The 13,856-nt window shown below is 35.0% G+C and overlaps 1 protein-coding gene across 1 annotated transcript in view; it reads right to left on the bottom strand.

The window, feature by feature from the left end:
• LOC121414390 (dystrophin-like) overlaps positions 1-13,600 on the bottom strand; it is an 80,812-nt gene extending 67,212 nt beyond the window's left edge. The window contains exon 1 of the mRNA XM_041607547.1: positions 13,580-13,600. The gene's annotated coding sequence lies outside the window, so the exon portion shown is untranslated. The remainder of the gene's footprint in view (positions 1-13,579) is intronic.
• Positions 13,601-13,856: the final 256 nt, after the last annotated feature.

Raw genomic sequence — 13,856 nt, 5'->3', positions numbered from 1 at the left:
CTTTGACATGCTCAGGGAGTAATTAATCATTATTTCACTTGACAATGAGGATAAAATTACAATATTTCATATAATAAAATATAAAAGAAATAGTGAGTGGATGACGTCATTAGTCTCCTCATTTGCATACCCACCAGGATGTGCATATCACTGTTTTGTGAAATTAGGCAAAAACTTAAACATGTCATAACTTTCTTATTTTACATTTGATTTTGATGAAATTTTCAGTGTTATGCTTGTTGGATTTTTCCCTTTTTATTCAAATCAACCTTTCTGTTGGAGTGGACTTGAACTTTAAACACATTCTCACTCTCTCTCACTCTCTCACTCTCCTCTCTATTTTGTTTCTTTCTTTCCCATGAACCATTGCCCCTTGTAACAGTCAAAATAAAGTCACTGCATACATATCTACATGATAAAATCCTAAAACCCTCTGCTTTTTTTTTGGAAAACAACAAATATTGATTTCACTGGAAACACACATAAACATGCACACAATACATTGAAAATTTACATCTGAAGAAGATATGAACGCACTAAACCACAGCAAGTATTCAATATAGCAGAATATACACTGGTATATAATTCGATATTGTATGCATATGTAACATAATGCTGCTTCAACCTTTGTAACTGCCTTAAATTATAACCCAACCTTGCATTATCAATTTTGTTCTGAACTCTTTAATTCCATGTAATTTATAAAATTTATTCATACATGTTTTTTTTACATTTCTAAAAGAGTTATTTTTCAATCTCAAATGACTTGAATTAACATCTTAATGCTTTTAAATTCATATCTGTTAGATTTAAAACTAAATTTTGAGTGCAATTGGACACTATACAAGTAAGTTTTAAATCCTTAAATCAAGAGCATCAATTCAGTCGTATATATAATGATGCCGATAAGAATATTAATAATAATATTAATAATAATAACAATTACAGTGATAATCTTAATTTTCATACCCAATATTTGTTAGGTCTTTTCCCAAATGGTCCAAAGCGCTTACAAGATCAGTTTACCTTATTCATACAAAAACAAATACAGAATGGCATTCATATAAAATGAAAGCAGTTGCCTAGGACAAAAAGGTATTTAGGGACTTGATATTTATCTTAAACATTTCCTGTTACTTTAGTTAGCAATCTGAACCAAATCATAAACCACATGACTCCAAATTTATTTTCTCTATCGAATCAAGCTCCAATATTCCTGACACCCTTTAAGCTAATCAAGTTGAATACAGGGGATACTCAAATCAATACTCTCAATCAACGCAGACTAGATTCTGGCTAGACGGCTTGTTCGTTCACCCGTGCATGGCATGCGATGGGATGTGAAAGCCGTCGCAGACGGAACGTGGATAACGTTAAAAACAAGCCCTTCGACATTTGCTGATCAATGTTTTTTTTTTTTTCAATGGAGACTGTTGCTGCTCGGTGGTATTCACGATAGTGCAAAGAGTGGAGAAAATTAAAATATGGTTTTTGAAATTTGGTTGTGCAGCTTTGATTTTCTATATGAATTAATCATCTTCAAATGAAATGAAAGTAACCATCTACTGGTAAATAAACAAGTCACCATTTGTATAGAGGGGGATTTTAATTATATATTTTTTTCAAAATATTTGACCACTGCAGAAAATAGTCTCAGAGCCTGATTTTAGCTTTAATAAATCCCTATCAAAGGTACAGCTGCAGGCCACATGAACCACCTTGTAAATAGCTAAGCCCTCTAAATGCATGCTCCGAGCACTCATCATACTTTCAACTCAAAACGTCTGCCAAGCTAGATAGATCAGGTCACAGGGGCCGCAGAAATGAGGGGGGGGGGTGGGTGGTCTTCACCCCTCCCCTTTTTCCGAAACAGTGTACAAAAATGTTCATCTGATTGTGATTTTGTGCATGGTCAGCCCCCCCCCTCCACTTTCAAAGCTGTTTCATGGCCCCGAGGCCATATCATCTAAAAAAGGCTGGAAAAAATTAAGATAAAATTTCTGGTGTTTTGAGAATAGAAATTGCATTTCTCAATATCTTCTACCTACACAGCTGACCCATCATGATCACATCATAAACTCAATAACGATTTATTGAAAGAAAGGTCTGTGCCCTGTCTTACAAAAGATTTATGATGGATCTGATCAACCACAACTATGGAAAGCCAGCAATGTCAACATCTAAAATTTCTTCAAAATGTTTTTTTTTTTTTAGATATGATGCATATTAAAACATTCACTGTTTTCTTGACAATTCAGTGAGCTTCTCTTTGTTTTCAAAGGACATTGTGCAAATTTCCTGAAGAAAAAATTATGACATTGATGGATTTCCATATACTTGAGGTTGATCTGGGCCCTGTCTTACAGATATAAGCAATTGATCCAATCAATTGTAACTCTAGGGAAATCCAACAGTGTCATAATTTTTTCTACAGATATTTGAACAATGTCCTTTGTAAAAAATAGAAGCACAATGAATTTTCAACAATGAACGCATGAATATACATCATAGTTATAAAGTATTTTGAACAAACATGAATAATAGATGTTGACGTTGCTGGTCGTCCATAGTTGTGATTGATCGGATCAATCACAACTCTCTGTAAAACAGGGCCCAGGATAGATTCACAGACAGGATTCACTACCGGGCTTCAATTGACAGCACATCATCCTCCTCCCCTGAGCCTGACTTATCGATTCATCTCACTGGAGTATCGACGGGTTAACATTCATGAGTCACTGATGCAATTACTTACCGGGCAATACCGCTCTGATCAAACATACCATTCATAATAATGACAGGTAACTCTATCAAGCAAATGTACATTAAATGTACGAGCCCACCTGACAATCAATCGCATTTCCCATTTAAACTATCAAGCATATGAAATTAGAATGAGATGCCTTGTGCGAGAGATTATGAAGTTCCTTTTTAGGTAATCTTCGGCTCCTAATTTTGATAACATAAAATACAAATAATGACTGCATTTTGTTATGCATATACATGCAATTACATTCCACATGATTTGTGAATGAGAAGTGGTGTATATACGGGAAGATATGCCAACAGGTAAGCACTGATATTCCAGATTTAATATTCAAATTTATTCATCGTTGGACCTTCACTGCACATAGGCAAGGGTGTACATTGAGTCACTAATGATTAATAGGGTCAAAATCACTGCATAAAACCAAGGAAATATCTCCTTGATAAAACCAGGGGTTAAGAACGTCATCATAAAGTTTTCTTCTACTTCATGTATGAAGGTTGAAACATTTTCAGGATACATACCGAAGAGCAATCACTGCACAAATAAGCAAGGGTGAAAGGAAGTTGATACTGATAATAGCATCAAACTACAATGTAACTTCAGGAGTAAAAATGTAACAAAGTCTTTTTCTATAAAATATTATTTTTGAAGTGCTAGCTTGCTAGATACAAACTTATAAACTCCCTATTTACGCAAAGGCACAGGTGTAAGAATGTTAACAAATCAATAACAACAAATGTCAAACCAGTGCATAAAATCAGGGGTTAAATGCAACAAAAGTATTCTACTATTTCAGTTCTATCAAGGTTGAAATGTTTCCGGAACAACATAGGCGAAGTTGTAAAGGAAGCTGATATTAAAAATAATAGTGTCAAACCACTGCATAAAATCGGGGGTAACAGATAATGTGACGATGAGGTATCCTACTACTTTATATATCAAGGTTGAAACCGTCACTACGCAGTGGATGTAACTCGACTCCCAACCACAACAATATTGACGTTCACAGAATGGACGAAAGGCGTCAAACTACGCAGTCAAACCAAGACGGTGAAATGTCAGTGGGTTTTTTTTTTCCGAAACCACTTAATGATATGAGAAAGATACCAGCACAGCTTGAATTTCATCCCCAGAACACTTGTCAAGTAATTCCCCCTCCTCCTTTTCGTCTTGTTTGGAGTCAGAATTGGCAAGGTAGCGGGATGAGATTTCAAATAGGAAGTATCGTTTGTTCGTTCGTGCAAGCGAGGAAGTTGATTTCTGGGTGTTCTAGAAAATTAGGTCAACAGTGTTCTTACTTCTTCAAAACAAATTCAGTTTTTATTGTTTTATGACACAAGTTACAGCCATGGACTGAGATAATGGATGGTCTTCATAATAAGTCAGTTTGTAGTTCCTTTCTGCGCATGATCAAAAGATTCTACGCATGATCAGAAGAAGGTCATTTGTACTAAAGTGACATGGTGCTTTAAAATCTAATGAGATAAGCACCTGTGATTATTTCGTCAACTTTAAAAAGGTAATAATTGTTATCCAACTTTTTAGATAGTCCATGTACACCCATCTGCATATTCTCTGCCTTTCTCTATTTTCTTCCACATATCCCCTCTTCTCTTTTTTCCCTGCTACATTATATTTTTTCTTTGCATATTTTCCCTAGTCTTTCTTTATTCATCCTGATCATTTCATTTTTTCGTCCCGATTTGTACAGTGTTATACTGTTTTTTGTATTTCCCACTTGGCTTTAAATATTTAATTGATATGTAAATAATTGTGTATTCAGTTATGTGATTGCGTATTCAAATGTACCATTTTCCTTTTTAGATTGTCAATAATCCAACTGTCATGGTTACAACGAGTGAATAATGTATGACGCCTTTTTAAGTAAATATATCTTAAAAACGTATTCCAGGGTGCATTGTTTTGGCGGATGATGAACAGCAAAGGTCTTCGGATAAGTATTTTGAAATAAGTCTTATTCTTTCATCTTAATGGGGAAAAATTCTAAAAGCAGATATTGTTTCATATCTCCTTCTGGGGGCCTGTTTCATTAAACTTGTTGTAATAACAAATTTGCAATAACAGTTAAAAGCTACTGAAATCATTCAAGCTGACTGGCTGATAGCAAATTTGTTATAGAAATTGTGCATTTGTTATCATAGCAAGTCTTCATGAAATGAAACCCTGCAAATCTCTTCATTGCTGATTAGAAAAAAACATGCAATGGGTGGGATTCAAACCCACGACCCTCTGCTTGAGAAACAAGAGTCAGAACCACTAGACCATGCATGATGCACGAGATTGCTCGTGTGAAAGAAGAAGAGGTTCAGCTGTCATGTTCGACTCAATTCTTGGAGTGATTGGTCCCGAGTGAAAACCTGTTATTTAATGTGTATATCAATTGCATCAACGAGACTGGAGATTGAACTGCATGGAGATGTATGAATTAGAGCATGGTGAAATAGAAATAGGATGAATGAGACAGGAGAGAAAGAGAGAAAGTGGGAGAGAGAGGGGGAGAAAGACAAGAAAAAAAAGAGAAAATGTAGAATGGGAGATACAAAATGAGAGGAAATGAGAGAGAGAGAAAGGGACAGACATAATAATCATACGGACTTGCACAAGGGGAATGTGAAAGAGAGAGGGGGTGGACAGAGGCTGAGCAAGAAAGAGAGAAGAGAGAAAAAAGAAGAAAAGGAGATAATGAAAGAAAGAAAGAGAGAGGAAAGGGGCAGAAACTGAGGAGAGAAAGAGGCAGACAGATATAGACTGACACAGAGGAAAGGAGATGGATAGATGGATGGATAGACAAATAGATAGATACTATTAGATAGAAAGATAGTTGGACAGATAGACAGATAGACAGATAGATACTATTAAATAGAAAGATAGATAGATAGATAGATGGGCAGACAGGAAAAATTGGAGAGGGAAAACAAATGAAAGGAGCAGGCAATGGTGAAAAAAAAAATATCTAATCAAATTAACATTTTATCAATGTCTCAAAAGAAATGTAAAGGTAAATAACAAAAGGAACACACAAGAATATGGAATACCACGAGAGAAATTGAAAAAAAGAAAAGCTTTGTAACAAAAAAAAAGTTTTATATTTGATCAATGGCTCAAAATATAAAAGGTAAAGAACAAAAAGAACACAATTAGATATGAAACAAGTTCGAGAGAGAGAAAAAAAGAAAATGAAATGGGAAATAAAAAGAAGCGGTCAAGAAATTGAATATCATACAGCTCCACCGGCCCATTTCATAAATATGAAAATATCAATAATGTCAAAATTCTTAATCAAATCCCCATCCCTTGAAGAATAGGAAAAAGAGATCATATTGCAATATTGGACATTCTGGTACCAACCCATAGAAAAATTTGTTTCATCGTAGGAACAACAACATCTGAAATCCAGTTTGATAATTATTTTAAAGAAAAATACCCCCCCCCCCCTCCGAGGAGGAGTTTGCCATATTCTGTACTTGACTGTCACATAGTTACATGAATTGAAACAAATATCAACATATACCAATTCTATTTTATTTTTTTTTGGGGGGGGCACATTTAGGTTTGCAATAATGTGTAGGGAGCAAGGGCTGTAACTTACACCCTACACCTTAAATGTCAAGGATTTAAAATGAATCCAGATCGGAAGTGAATAGTTAACCAGCCGAATATTAGATTCAGATTTAAACATTGTGGATTTGAATATGAATCTAAAAGATTTGAATTTAATTCTTTTTGAGATTTAATTTGGCTGGTCACTATTCACAGCCGATATGGATTTATTCTAAATCCTTGACATTTAGAGTGTATGGCCCGTATTCTGAACTCCGATTTCACTTAAACCATGGTCTACATGTAAGTCTGGTCTCAAATTATGGGAAGCTATGAGTGTGAAAAAAAATGTTTAAACTTTCAAGCTTAATGTGTTTACTAGAATGCTTCCTGTGTTTTAATGGTGGAGAAGACTATTGTAATTATCATTTCAAGTTTTTTTTTACAATTTGAATGCCAAAATGTGATGATATATTGATCATCTAGTTTTAGAAATTGGTGTCACATTTGGCTTCTAAAAATTAAACCACAGATTTAGATGTGTATAGTGACATGAAACATTACAACCTAGCAGACTATGAAAAGCCATGTGTGTGTGCATCAATTGTGTTATCTGAGCTTGAAAATATGCGGATGTTGTTCTTTTGTACAATTTCCATTGCAATGTGACAATGAAAGGATTTAATTGAATTGAACATTTTCATGTCAAAGTTTTAAGTCATTACCCCAATAGGAATTATTAAAAGAAATACACTTCTAGTTTTTAATATGTTCTTAAATTAAGAGCCCAATTTATTGACTACAACCAATGCTTAAATCTTTGATATCTGTAGTATGAATCTGTGATGTAAATCTACAAATGAATCTATGAATTTTAGAGAATTAAAACTTAAATACACATATTTATATTGTCTTTTCAAGCTTTATAAAGATGTCAGAAAGACTCTTAAAATAATTCTCCCTAAGTGGTTACTCATGAAACATTCTAACTGTCAAAGAAATATTAAATATAATTTTTAACATCAATTCACAATAAGCAATAATTCCAACCTTAATACTGTTGAAAAGGCAAGATGTACTTTGTACACGAGCCAGTATGACCATGCTTCAACAACACGATAGCACAAATACTGTTCATCGTGTCCGTTCCATGTATTATTGTACGAGAAACGAATGGCAAAATCGCACTGTGCAACAGACGATGTTGGACTTACCGACAATCAGCGGGATAAATTTGACGCACAACGAGACGAGCATGGTGTGTTAACAAAAGGCAAGTCTCCTTAATTCATAGCGGAAGAGAGAACGATGAGCACAATGGAATTATTCCTCTTATTCATCCAATTTTTGCTAGCTAAATGAGTAAACAACTTCTCCTCCTGAACAACGATTGTATGTAGCATGGGATGGACAGTAAAGGAGATAGAGGGGGGGGGGGACATGAGGGAATTGCGCTTTTCGTTCGTTCCTTCGTTACTGTGATGGATCACGATTGCGAAACGTTGTTGGATTGAGAATGATTGGGATAAAGAATGAGAACGCCGGCGGGTTTTGCGAGCTTAAATAAATTGATCCATGCCGAGGAAATAAAATGATCGGCTCATTGTTCATTCGCAGCACAGAGGGAGAGGGGACCAAATGCAATTGGAGTAAGGAATGGCGAGAGGCTGACAGAGAGGCAGAGACAGAGACACATATATAGAGAGAAAATGGAGAAATAGAAGGAAATACAAGACAGAGAAAATAAAAATAAACATAGAGAGACGAGCAGACAGACATGCAGAAAGAGACAGTAGCAACAGAGCAGACAGAGCATGAGACAAAAAAGAGAATGAAAGAGAAAAAGACAGACAGGCAGACAGACAGAGAATATCAAATTTAATTTATTTCATAGTTTATTTAATGTTTTGATGATGAAACAATGAAAAAATCATGGACATGGAGGAAATAAGAAAAGAATGGAAAGAGGAAGAGAGAACTTTGAAGAGGTAAATGTAAGCGCATCAAATGTTGAGTTTCACCTAAATATCTGCTGGGTTTTTTTACCAATCAAAGAAAAAAAACCTTGAATTTCTTGGGAAATATCGAGAATACCGATATAATCAACAATAACTTGATGGTTATTAATAAGAGGATGTCCTGAAATTCTACACAAGGTGAGAGCATTTCATGCAAAGCCTGAGATATCATCTCTACATCGTCAATAAAGCTTATGAAGCAAGATCAATAAGTAATTGTGGATAAAAGACTGTCAAAACTGACAATAAATGAAAGTGTATAAACAATGAAGTGGCCAAAGCGGTATTTTGGAATTTAGATAATAATGATAAACAATTATAATATATCAAAATATCAATATCAAAATTAATAATAATAATTATAATAATAATAATAATGATAAACAATAATAATATATCAAAATATCAATATCAAAATTAATAATACCAATTATAATAATATTAATGATAAACAATAATAATACATCAAAATATCAATATCAAAATTAATAATAATAATTATAAGAATAACAATAATGATAATAATAATAATATTATTAATCAGAATTATAACAATAATATTATTAATCAGAATAATAACAATAATAATATATTATTAATCAGAATAATAACAATAATAATATTATTAATCAGAATAATAACAATAATAATATTATCAATCAGAATAATAACAATAATAATAATTTTAATCAGAATAATAACAAACTTTTAAAGAATATAGGCTAATGTTCCAAGATCAACAATCCAAATTAATAACAAAGGCCTACATTGATCAATATTTTCCAACTTTGATTATGAAAGCCTTTTCGCCATTTGAAATAAGTTTGGTGTTGACATCTGGTGTTAGTGTTTTGCTTATTCATACACCAGCCACAGCAACACAATTGAAATGGTGTTGAGACTGACTTCATCAGGTGTTGAGTTATCAAATACATGTATGTGAGTATCATTTTTAATGTAAATCCACTTTCAGTGTTGGAGCTAGGTCAGGCATGCACTCTCGAAACACCAACGCCAACACCTTGAAATTATCAATTCAAAGCAAACTTGCTGATGCATATGGCAGAAGTAGAAATCAGAAGTTCACCTATTTTCTTTCTGGAATTATTGTATTAAAAATACAAAAATTCAAGACATCAAGAAAGCTCAAAGACCCTTATGACTTAAAATTTGTCTGAAATGACAAATACCAGTGCTTGACCAACTAATCTGCTCACCTTTAATAAGTCATGCCTGGCAACGCCTCACTCCAGGAGGAAACAACATACCACCAAAAAGTGCATTCCTTGATAAACAAGCTTCCAATATTAAGACAGAAGGTAGATGTAATGAAGATGTTATATTCCATAGAGTGCAGCCATGAAGGCTTTATCACCAGAGATCACGCTACAGAGAAACAGATACTAAAAGAACGCATGACTACCAGCTCGGCAGAGCCGTACACATTCGTAGAAAGATTATTTGCTCAGGGGCGTCCATTACTGTCCAAATAACAGCCAAGGTACGGGGGAGGAAGCAGAGAAATTGGCGTCAATTTTGCTGTATGCACGACTTAAGTCAACTAACCACTGCCAGAGAGAGAGGGAGGGGAGGGGGGGTATGTGAGAAGAATGCTGACAACATGCTTGCACATGAGGGTCATTGTTAATTTCGTTGTTGGTTTCGATGTCCATTTCGATTACATGGTGAAATGAACGAGCTTTGGAGATTTAATGAATGTGCAGCCGAGCATGTGCACAGATTTCCTGATCAAATATGCTTCAAATTAAGTTATCGGGAAATTTTAATATCAAGGAGAGGAGTTTGTAGCTTTCATTATTCCTGATATCTCAAAATTAAGAGCCACAACTGGATTAAGGGATTGGTTAATTATTCCACTGTAATGTTTGTCGATAATACGAATCTATGGGGAAAGAACTAATCTGTGTTTTAATAGTAATGAACTTCACAACTAGTACTGATGATAGATTAGGAAATAAAAACAAATAAGTTATGTTAATGTTTGAAATAAAGATATAAACTGAGGAACACCACAGTGCCCAATGATATCATGTTGGTGGTAACTTCAAAGATGTTAAGAGCGAGAATACTTTTAGGTATATGCCCAATGTTGCAGAGACACATTACATAATTATATATTAACAATTGATTATGAAAACTGAGTACCGGTACGACCCAATTGGATATGGTTGCACATAACAAAATTAGCTTGATTTCCTAGGATGTATGCTGTAAATGAATATTCATCAAAGTTAGAGAAGAATATGCAAAAAAGATGTTAATTTCGTTAAAAATTGGAACCTCCTATAAACTGATATATTTTTCAAATCATTATTATCCCTTTAGGCCAAGTGCATCTGCATATAAATTCTAGGCTGAAGGAAATCAACACCATGGCTTGGATTTGAACCCATGACCCCCTGATTAATTGAGAAGCAAGGGACATAACCTCTAGACCATGATTCTTAAATCAGTGTTAGGCCCTTGCATTGGGAGCAGCACTGTCTACTCACTCTTGTTTTTGAGGTTTGGTTTTGGCCATGGCCTCCATCCCTTAAAAATCAATCTAAATTATGTGGAAAGAACGTTAACGAAATCTGGCTTGATAGAATGTATACAATGAATGATATCTTCAAGGCCGCGTCAATAGTTACAGCATGTTTGTTTTTGTCAGATTCTTAGCTTTGGCGCCTTAGCAATGCAAGATCACTCTCTCTCTCTTTCTTTCTCTCTCTCTTTCAGAGTGCACTCCTAAAAGGTTTGTTCAGATATGGCAAGTGTAACAGCTGATATAATATTTCAAAGGAAGTAAGTAACTTTGCCTAGGACTTTAAACTAAAATCCCTAGATCCAACGAATGAATCGGTCGGATTATGGGCGGTATCGCCAACCCAGTGACCTGTGTGTGAAACAAAGTCGAAGCACTTGTGCCCTTTCAGTGAGGAGATTATTCCCATTACCAGGTCCCTGAAAGAGGACCTTAAGCCATAAGTCCTCTGGTTTTTACTAATAAGAATTCATGCTTTCTTGGCAGTTAGGTAAATAACCACCACTAACCATAACCTAAATATATACAACATAGCAGCCGTGTATAGTGTGCCCGCCTCAAGTGCTCAACTACTTAAATCTAGCCAATTTTCTTACCCATGATACAACATTCCAAGCAATGAAGTCTTGTGATATAGGCCAACTTGATTGACAACACACCAGTTCACTACTCAATACATTCATACCACAATAATCGTAATTTCAAGTAGCAAAGTAAGTCTTTTTCCTCTCTGTCCAGTTAAGTTTGTGTATACAAACAAGATTATATGCTGATTTATTATCTGTATTATTAATGAAAATTTCAAAGGGTGTATTTTAAGACTAGCTATTTATAACACACAGTTAATGAGAGACCACACTTAGGGGGGTGTTGGAAGAAAATATTTGCAATCAACTGCAAATATTCTGCTGCAATTTTACAATCGATAGATCAATTTTAACTGCAGCAAATCAGATTACACTCCTTATTTCAAGGAGCAGATTAGCAATCAGTTGCAAATTTGTAATTAATTGCAAGACATATGATTGATTTAGAGACTGAAATTACACTCGCAATTGATCGCAAGTTTCTTGCCATGCCCCAATAGCGTTGGTCAGTTTGCTCTCCCTTTTAGACGGGGCCCAATTGCATAGAAGTTACTATTTTACCATCCCATGGTAACTACCATGATAACGATGCTCATCAGCCAATCAAAATCAAGGATTTCTGGGAAAGATACAATGGCAAGGCAAACTTACCGTAATGGTAACTTTTATGCAATGGGGCCCGGAAAGGAATGGACAGATGATAAATTTTATAACCAAAGAGGTCAGACTTCATTAAGATTTCAGTAATTTCAGCAGTAATTAAAGGAGAATGAAACCATTGGAACAAGATAGCTTGTTTGAAAACAGAAAAATCAAAGAAACAGATCAACGAAAGTTTGAGAAAAATCGGACAAATAATGAGAAAGTTATGAGCATTTGAATATTGCGATCACTAATGCTATGGAGATAGCAAATTGGCAATGCGACAAAGATGTGTGATGTCACTTGTGAACAACTCTCCCCATTACTTTAGTATATATTTCACTAGAATTGCCTCTTTTATCACATCTATCTATAAATCATGTGTTCTGTCTACAGGAGGGCATGTAATACTTTTTTTTTAAGAATACATCATGGATAAAGAGTTTGTATCATCATAAGAAAAAACAAAAAGAGACATTTTGAGGGTATTTTATAGTCCACCCAAGGGAAAGTTGTTCATCAGTGACATCACACATCCTTGTCGCATTGCCAATGTGAGGATCTCCATAGCATTAGTGATTGCAATATTCAAATGCTCTTAACTTTCTCACTATTTGTCCGATTTTTCTCAAACTTTCTTTATTCTTATTCTTTGATTTTTCTGTTTCTACACAAGCCTATTCGTTCCAAAGGTTTCCTTCCCCTTTAAGGAAGACCATGCTAGTAAGATTCTTCTGGTAGTTTTGGCCTCTGCGTATGGCCACCCAAGTGATCAGCCTTCTGGGTGCTCTCTGGCACAGATTTCTGCCTATCCAAAAGGAGTTCATATCTACCTTTGATTTTGGCAGAATTTGTTTTTTTTCTATCTTGATTGTTGTAGTAAGAGATACGGTTTAGTTTTATTAGCAAAGCCATGATCAAGACATTTCCCACCTGTTCTTCTTGCTAACTTCCTTCTTTTTCCTCCTCTTCTTTCTCCTACTTCTCCTTTTTTCATTCATTTACCAATTCATTTATTCATTCATTCACTCATTCACTCACTCACTCATTCATTCATTCAATAATTCCTTCATCCATCCATCCATTCATTCATTCATTCATCCATTCATCCATCGCATCCATCCATCCATCCATTCATTCATATTACAAGCTACTCATGTAACTAAACAAGGTTGTACTGGGACTTGTGATTTATCTCAAAGACACCATGACCTAAATATCCTTACTTCTCATCATTCTCTCATCATTTTTCTTCCTGTTCTACCCTACCTTTCTTCTTCACCTTCATTATCTCCTATTTCTGTCATCAGAGTATATTCATAATTGTTTTACGATGGCCGGGAACAAAATGAGTACACAAACTATGTCTAAAATATGCATATTCATGGTTTGAATCCACACCAGCATAATGAATTATGATATCATAACTGGAAATATCCACACATTCACATACCTCCGTATTTCAAAATCCTTCCAAGTTAATTGGTATTATTCCTCATCGACAATCCAAGCTAGCGGACATCCCATTAATCATAGATAACCGTAAAACCGAGATCTCCATTCACAGCGGTCTTCATAAAGCGTTAACGTTTTGCTTTCTCTTTTACGCTAGGCCCTGCCATCAAGATGTTAGATCACTGGAGTCAATGAGGAGGGTCGTTAATGAATGGTGCTTGAGCGAGGTAAATCAATTACGCAGCCCGGCCTCATCGACGCGAGTATCCAATGCA

The sequence above is a fragment of the Lytechinus variegatus genome, chromosome 4 (genome assembly GCF_018143015.1).
Source record: "Lytechinus variegatus isolate NC3 chromosome 4, Lvar_3.0, whole genome shotgun sequence".
NCBI lineage: Eukaryota > Metazoa > Echinodermata > Echinoidea > Temnopleuroida > Toxopneustidae > Lytechinus > Lytechinus variegatus.
The sequence above is the reverse complement of the archived record's forward strand: the minus strand, read 5'-3'. Positions and strand labels throughout refer to the sequence as shown.